The 7,500-nt window shown below is 32.9% G+C and overlaps 1 pseudogene; it reads right to left on the reverse strand.

The window, feature by feature from the left end:
* Window positions 1-7,500, reverse strand: part of LOC137622875 (uncharacterized) — a 23,921-nt pseudogene that overhangs the window by 1,424 nt on the left and 14,997 nt on the right.

Below are 7,500 nucleotides of genomic sequence, written 5' to 3' on the forward strand. Positions count from 1 at the left end.
ACAGCTCTTTAGAATGAGCTGCCCCTCCGGATGACAGAGTAAGATTACAGATATAATTCATGAAGCTCACAACCACTTTTGACTAACATAAAAACATATAATTTCTTACCTTCGTTCTGTCGCCTATGACCATGCAAGATGGGGTGCACTCAGACGAACAGTTCCGGTTGACGCTAAACATGACTGCTTCTTTAGTTTCAACAACGTACCATATCCGCTTCACCTGTGAGGGTAAAGTTTTCTTCATTAACCCTTTCACTGGCATTGGTGATTTAGTCAAAATTTATAAAAGGAAACTCTTTTATAGTAGCTCAAACTAATACTAGGCAGGCAGTTAATTCTACAGTAATAACCAGGCCTTTTCCATCATAGGCTCAATACTACACAGTATTCTAGAAGTTCTATGCCAGCTGTGACCAAGTTGTGGAATGATCTTCCTACTCGGGTAGCTAAATCAGTAGAACTTCGAAAGTTCAAAGTTGCAGCATATGCTTTTATGTTGAACAGGCTAACATTAGTCTTTTTATAGTTTATATATGAAATATCTGTTTTGACGTTGTTACTGTTTTTAGAATGATTTATTGTTACTTCCTTATTTCCTTTTCTCACTGGGCTATTTTTCCCTTTTGGAGCCCTTGGGCTTATAGCATTTTGCTTTTCCAACTAGGGTTGTAGCTTGGATAATAATAATAATAATAATAATAATAATAATAATAATAATAATAATAATAATAATAATAATAATAATACAGAAAGTTAGCATTCAATAGAAAGGTCTTGATGTGAGCTTTCAAATAAATATCAATAATGTAGGGCTTGTGTTGTCTTGAAAGAAGTTTTTACATCTGAAGTATCCTTGAAATCACCACTGGCAGTGAAAGGCTTAAATATACATACGTGTGGCTCACAATTTTTATACATGAATACTACAGTACTACAGATAAGGTCTCCTTGCCTAACTCCTTTTCTCAATTGGAATTTTATCATTAAATTCATGTAGAGATATTCAAGGATTATCTTTTCCTCGTCGTTGAAGGGCTTTCATTACTGCTAAAGTTTTGACAGAATCAAAAAAACTTTCTCGTAGTCTTTAAATGTTTTGTTTTGTTTTGTTGAAGCTTTTATTGTTTGTATAGGAAACATTTATTTCAATGTTGTTACTATTCTTGAAATATTTTATTTATCCTTGTTTCCTTTCCTCACTGGGCTATTTTCCCTGTTGGGCCCCTGGGCTTATAGCATCCTGCTTTTCCAACTAGGGTTGTAGCTTAGCATTTAATAATAATAATAATAATAATAATAATAATAATAATAATAATAAAAAGAGGTTTATCTTACTCTGTTGATTTTTCTATTAGGCTGGTTAATTACATGGATATAGTAAGTTGTTAATATCCGCTTCTAAAACCTGCCTGCTCTCTTGGTTGATTAAAATCTAGTTTTCTTTCCATATTCTTATAAATTTTTCATATATTACTGAGTGTAAACTTACTGGACGATAATTTTTCAGGTCTTTTGTGTCTCTCTTTTTTTGAAATAATATAATGATATTTCTTTTCCAAGCCGTCTGTATAAAGTAGTCTTGAAAACATTTGGTGTAAAGTTTACCGAGATTTACTATTACGAAATATCTTCCATCTATTATAAAATCATTTGTTAGGCCATCTTCTGCTTTATCTCTTTTCATGCTTTTTTTTTTAACTTATTCTGTTACTTTGGGTACCAGCTCATATGTTTCATTATTGTAATTGGTTAAATAAATTCGTCCAGAAAATAATTTGTTGGTGCTACAATCTGCTGTCAGATGCCAGGAAATCGCATCCAAGGGTGTTTCCTCATAAAAACTTCTCTGGGGGAGGATCCTACCCGAAAAATGCTCCTAACAAGGCACACTTTATAGAGCATTAATATCTATAATTAGGCTTATGATTATTAAACAACTTATTTACTGCGGCCATGAATATATTTTGGTTAAGTTTGGGGTTTTTAATTCTATGGCTGAGATTGAACTCTTTACTTTTAGAATACTGTGATCTGCTCTATATAGTTTTGTAATACATATTATCTGTATTTTACACATAATTACCATAACTTAGAAACTAAAATCAGAAGAAAAATATTATTATTATTGGAATCATGATTTTTTTATGCGTTAATTGGATATAAAACTACCATAAAATTATGTTTCAGTAATTATACACTTCAAATTCGAATAGAATCCGAGTGTCTACTTCTTGACAAAAGATGGCAGCACAAGTCCCTTGTTCACTCATGTGAATGATTCTATCCAATTGGAAAAGGGTGATAGATTGGCACTTATGTAGAAATAAATATGGCAGGTATAAATTGCATTAAATTTAAATAAAATAGGCTATTCTTGGCTATTTTTTAAACCAAAATGTCGTCATGGAAGGTTCCTGAATGCAAGGATTAAAAAGCTCTAAGCTTTGTTTCTTTTCATGGCCAATAGATGGCCTTACCAGAGAGTACTAAATTGCTAATTATCTCCATCATCTACTCATAATTTCCATTACTTTATTTCTGTTTCTATTTGGGCACAAACTTGCTATAAAGCAAACGCACGTGAACTTGGTGTTCCTTGTCTGGCCACAACTTAAATTACAAATTTCTCAATAAATGTCCCAGAAATATTTCCTCAGCAAACAATCGTTAGTTCAATTGCATTTGGGGTCGGGGGGGGGGGAAGATATGCCACATGTAATGAAATTGGTCAGATTATCGAGTAAATTACACAATTATTCGATCTAATTTTCAATTAACTTTTTATTAAACGAAAATATGATTAACATTTTATGGTATGTCATGTATTATAAGTAAAAACTACGTAGAATAACAATACTGCTATATTCCGAAAGGCATAATACCGCAGACTTCTCTATCCCTTACACCGTAAAAGTTTTACTTTAACACCAATAGATGGCATCAGAGGCACCATGTCCAAACTAATATAGTCAATTATTTGGATACCACGTGTGTCAAAAAAAGTGTGGTAGGAAGGCAGAGGCTAGAGAATTGGTAGTTGGTAAATTGTCCAACGATCGTTTCCTTATTAAGAAAGAACATATTTATCAGAAAATTGTGTGAATTTTTTCATATGCTATCGGAAGCAAGCTGATTCTACTTATAAAAGTGTATAGTAATTTATTTCTTCATCGGAACACATAGATGATAAGTCATTTTCCTGTATATGTGAACAAGATAACAATCATCAGCATAGTTAAGTTTGGTGGGACGAGTTTGGGACAGCGCTGTCAAATGGAATTTCCTTGAATGGAGAATATCATTATTCATTATATTCAATTAATTCAAGGAGTAATAGTTATATGCCAGAAGGTGCATGTGTATGGTGTAATTTGATGTTCTTATGATTAGCGTAATCAACAAACCCAATCGAATGATGAAAAAGAAAATGGTCACATTTCTGTGTCTTCGCCAACGCCTGACTGTAAAGTCATCCACCTGCGAATTTGTGTTTGTTAATAAGGGTGTTCCAGAGTGTAAATCAATTATAAAATAAACCCTATCATCCTTTCCTTTGTAAATGTATGCATGTCAGTAGAGCTGTTTCATGGTTTAATATAGATTAAAAGAATCCATTAAGTTAAATATATATACACACACACACACACACACACACACATATATATATATATATATATATATATATATATATATATATATATATATATATATATATATATATATATACAGTATATATATATATATATATATATATATATATATATATATATATATATATATATATATATCATTAATGTTTTCCCTTAATAGTAACGGCCACGGTCTTCCCGAGTCAATGATAGACTAATCGTGAATATATATATACATATATATATATATATATATATATATATATATATATATATATATATAGAGAGAGAGAGAGAGAGAGAGAGAGAGAGAGAGAGAGAGAGAGAGAGAGAGAGAGAGAGAGAGAGAGAGAGCACCTACAAGACAGGGAGGCTGATGATCTGTGCAAATGAATCAGAAGAGACAGAGTATACCTATAACAAGAAGAGCCAATATTCATTTATGTAGGTGAAGTGTGGATGTTGCATTCAGCTATGAAAGATATATTATTATTATTATTATTATTATTATTATTATTATTATTATTATTATTATTAATTGCTAAGCTACAACCCTAGTTGGAAAAGCAGGATGCTATAAGCCCAGGGGCCCCAACTGGAAAAATAGCCCAGTGAGGAAAGGAACAAGGAAAAATAAAATATTCTAAGAACAGTAATAACATTAAAATAAATATTTCCTATATAAACTATAAATACTTTAACAAAACAAGAGAAAGAGAAATTAAACAGAATAGTGTGCCCGAGTGTACCCTCAAGCAAGAAAACTCTACCACAAAACAGTGGAAGACCATGGTACAGAGGCTATGGCACTACCCAAGACTAGAGAACAATGGTTTGATTTTGGAGTGTCCTTCTCCTAGAAGAGCTGCTTACCATAGCTAAAGAGTCTCTTCTACCCTTAACAAGAAGAAAGTGGCCAGTGAACAAGTACAGTGCAGTAGTTAACCCCTTTGGGAGAAGAATTATTTGGTAATCTCGGTGTTTTCAGGTGTATGAGGACAGAGGAGTATATGAAAAGAATATGCAAGACTATTCGGTATATGTGTATGCAAAGGGAAAATGAACCGTAACCAAAGAGAAGAATCCAATGTAGTACTGTCTGGCCAGTCAAATGACCCCATAACTCTCTAGCAGAAGTATCTCAACGAGTGGCTGGTGCCCTGGCCAACCTGCTACCTGGTTTAAAGGCCACTCATGATTGTCAGAGGCAGGAGACATTTCAGGCTGACCATATTATGATCAGCGACCAAGTCCCCTCTCCACCCACGCTAGGACCAAGGAAGGCCAGGCAACGGTTGCTGATGACTCGGCTGGTAGACCTAAAGGCTCCCCCACACAATTCATCTTTAGCTCCCCAGGATAGTGAGGTTGCTGACACTACAAGAAACTATCGAGCTAGAGCGGGTCTCGAGCTTCAGTCCGGTAGAATGTCAGCCAGTGATGTTTCTCCAAAGCCCCAAATACCAGGCTATTTGGCTCCAATTAAAACACATCCAAAATTCTTGAGGTAATGAATGAAATAATTCTTTGGTTGTTTCCATTTATCAGTGAAAAATATTCATAAAAATAGAAGAATACAAGAGTAACTACATTTTATATATGAGAGCTCTATCTTAAGGCGGTTACCGTTCTTAGGATATTTCATTTTAATTGTTCATTGCTTCTCTTGTTTTTCCTATATTTCTGTATTTCCTTTCCTCACTAGGCTAATTTTCCCCGTGGGAGTCCTCAGGCTTATAGCATCCTGCTATTTCAAATTAGAGTTACAGCTTAGCTTATAATAATAATAATAATAATAATAATAATAATAATAATAATAATAATAATAATAATAATAATAATTGCATCCTGCTATTCCATCTAGGATTATAAATTAATTAATTAATTAATTAATAATAATAATGATAATAATAATAATAATAACAATAATAATTTTTGTTCTCCGGAAGTTTTCTAAAGGATCTCTTCACTCTTCAACTATGAACAAGGGCTTCTGTTTCTCTGTAGAAAGTCACGTCCTGCAACGGAAGTTTGCTAAGTATCCTTTAAAATATAGATTTATCTTCGACAATATCCTTCGAATGAAGGGATTTCTGTCTGATGTCTTCAACTATCAATGGGGGATTATTATTATTATTATTATTATTATTATTATTATTATTATTATTATTATTATTATTATTGTTGTTGTTGTTGTCATAATCCTAGATGGAAAAGCAGGATATAATTATTATTATCATTATTATTATTATTGATTTTCTAAGTAATAGATCTCAAAGAGTTGTTGTTGATGGGCACCATAGTGATTATAGGAATGTGATATCCGGTGTTCCACAGGGTAGTGTTCTTGGCCCATTACTCTTCATACTATATACACATGACATGTGGTTTGGCCTAGAAAACAAGCTTGTTGCATATGCAGATGATGCTACTCTCTTTGCATCAATTCCATCCCCTGAATGTAGATCTGGGGTTGGTGAATCCATTAATAGAGATTTAGCTAAAATTAGTGCATGGTGCAAATTATGGGGTATGAAGTTGAATCCTAACAAAAATCAAAGTATGATTGTAAGTAGGTCAAGGACGGTGGCTCCTCAACATCCGGATCTCAGTATTGATGATGTTTCTTTAAATTTGTATGACTCTTTTAAAATTTTAGGCGTGATTCTCGACAGCAAATTTACTTTTGAGAAACATATAAGGTCTGTGTCTTCTTCAATTGCACAAAAAATAGCCTTATTGAGAAAGTCTTTCAAGATTTTCGGTGATCAATCTATTCTGAAGAAGTGTTTTAATTCTTTCATTCTACCTTGTTTTGAGTATTGTTCTCCTGTCTGGTCTTCAGCTGCTGATTCTAATCTTAATTTGTTGGACAGAAACTTACGGTCTATTTAATTTCTTATTCCTGATCTAGACATTAATCTCTGGCATCGTCGTTCAATTAGTTCATTATGCATGTTGCATAAGATTTTTCATAACTCTGACCATCCTTTACATTCAGATCTCCCTGGACAATTCTATCCTGTTCGTAATACTAGGCAGGCAGTTAATTCTAATAGCCAGGCCTTCTCCATCATGAGGCTCAATACTACGCAGTACTCTAGAAGTTTTATTCCAGCTGTGACCAAGTTGTGGAATGATCTTCCTAATCGGGTAGTTGAATCAGTAGAACTTCAAAAGTTCAAAGTTGGAGCAAATGCTTTTTTGTTGACCAGGCGGACATGAGTCTTTTTATAGTTTATTTATGACATATTTGTTTTTTATGTTGTTAATAGTTTATATAAGACATGTCTGTTTTGACGTTGTTACTTTTTTTTAGAATGATCTATTGTCAATTTGTTCTCTTCAGTTATTTATTTCCTTATTTCCTTTCCTCACTGGGCTATTTTTCCCTGTTGGAGCCCCTGGGCTTATAGCATCTTGCTTTTCCAACTAGGGTTGTATCTTGGATAATAATAATAATAATAATAATAATAATAATAATAATAATAATAATAATAATAATTATTATTATTATTTTTATTATTATTATTATTATTATTATTATTATTATTATTACAAGCTAACCTATAACCCTAGTTGGAAAAGCTAGAAGCTATAAGCCCAAGGGCTCCAACGGGGGAAAATAGCCCAGTGAGGAAATTAAACAAGGGAATAAATAAACTGCATGAGAAGTAATGAATAATAAAAATAAAATATTTGAAGAACAGTAACAACATTAAATTAGATCCTACATATGTAAACTATAAAAGCTCACAAAAAAACAAGAGGAAGAGAAATAAGATAGAATAGTGTGCCCGAGTGTACCCTCAAGCAAGATAACTCTACCCCAAGACAATGGAAAATTTTGTGTATTGTGCTGTTGATC

Source organism: Palaemon carinicauda, chromosome 29, assembly GCF_036898095.1.
Source record: "Palaemon carinicauda isolate YSFRI2023 chromosome 29, ASM3689809v2, whole genome shotgun sequence".
NCBI lineage: Eukaryota > Metazoa > Arthropoda > Malacostraca > Decapoda > Palaemonidae > Palaemon > Palaemon carinicauda.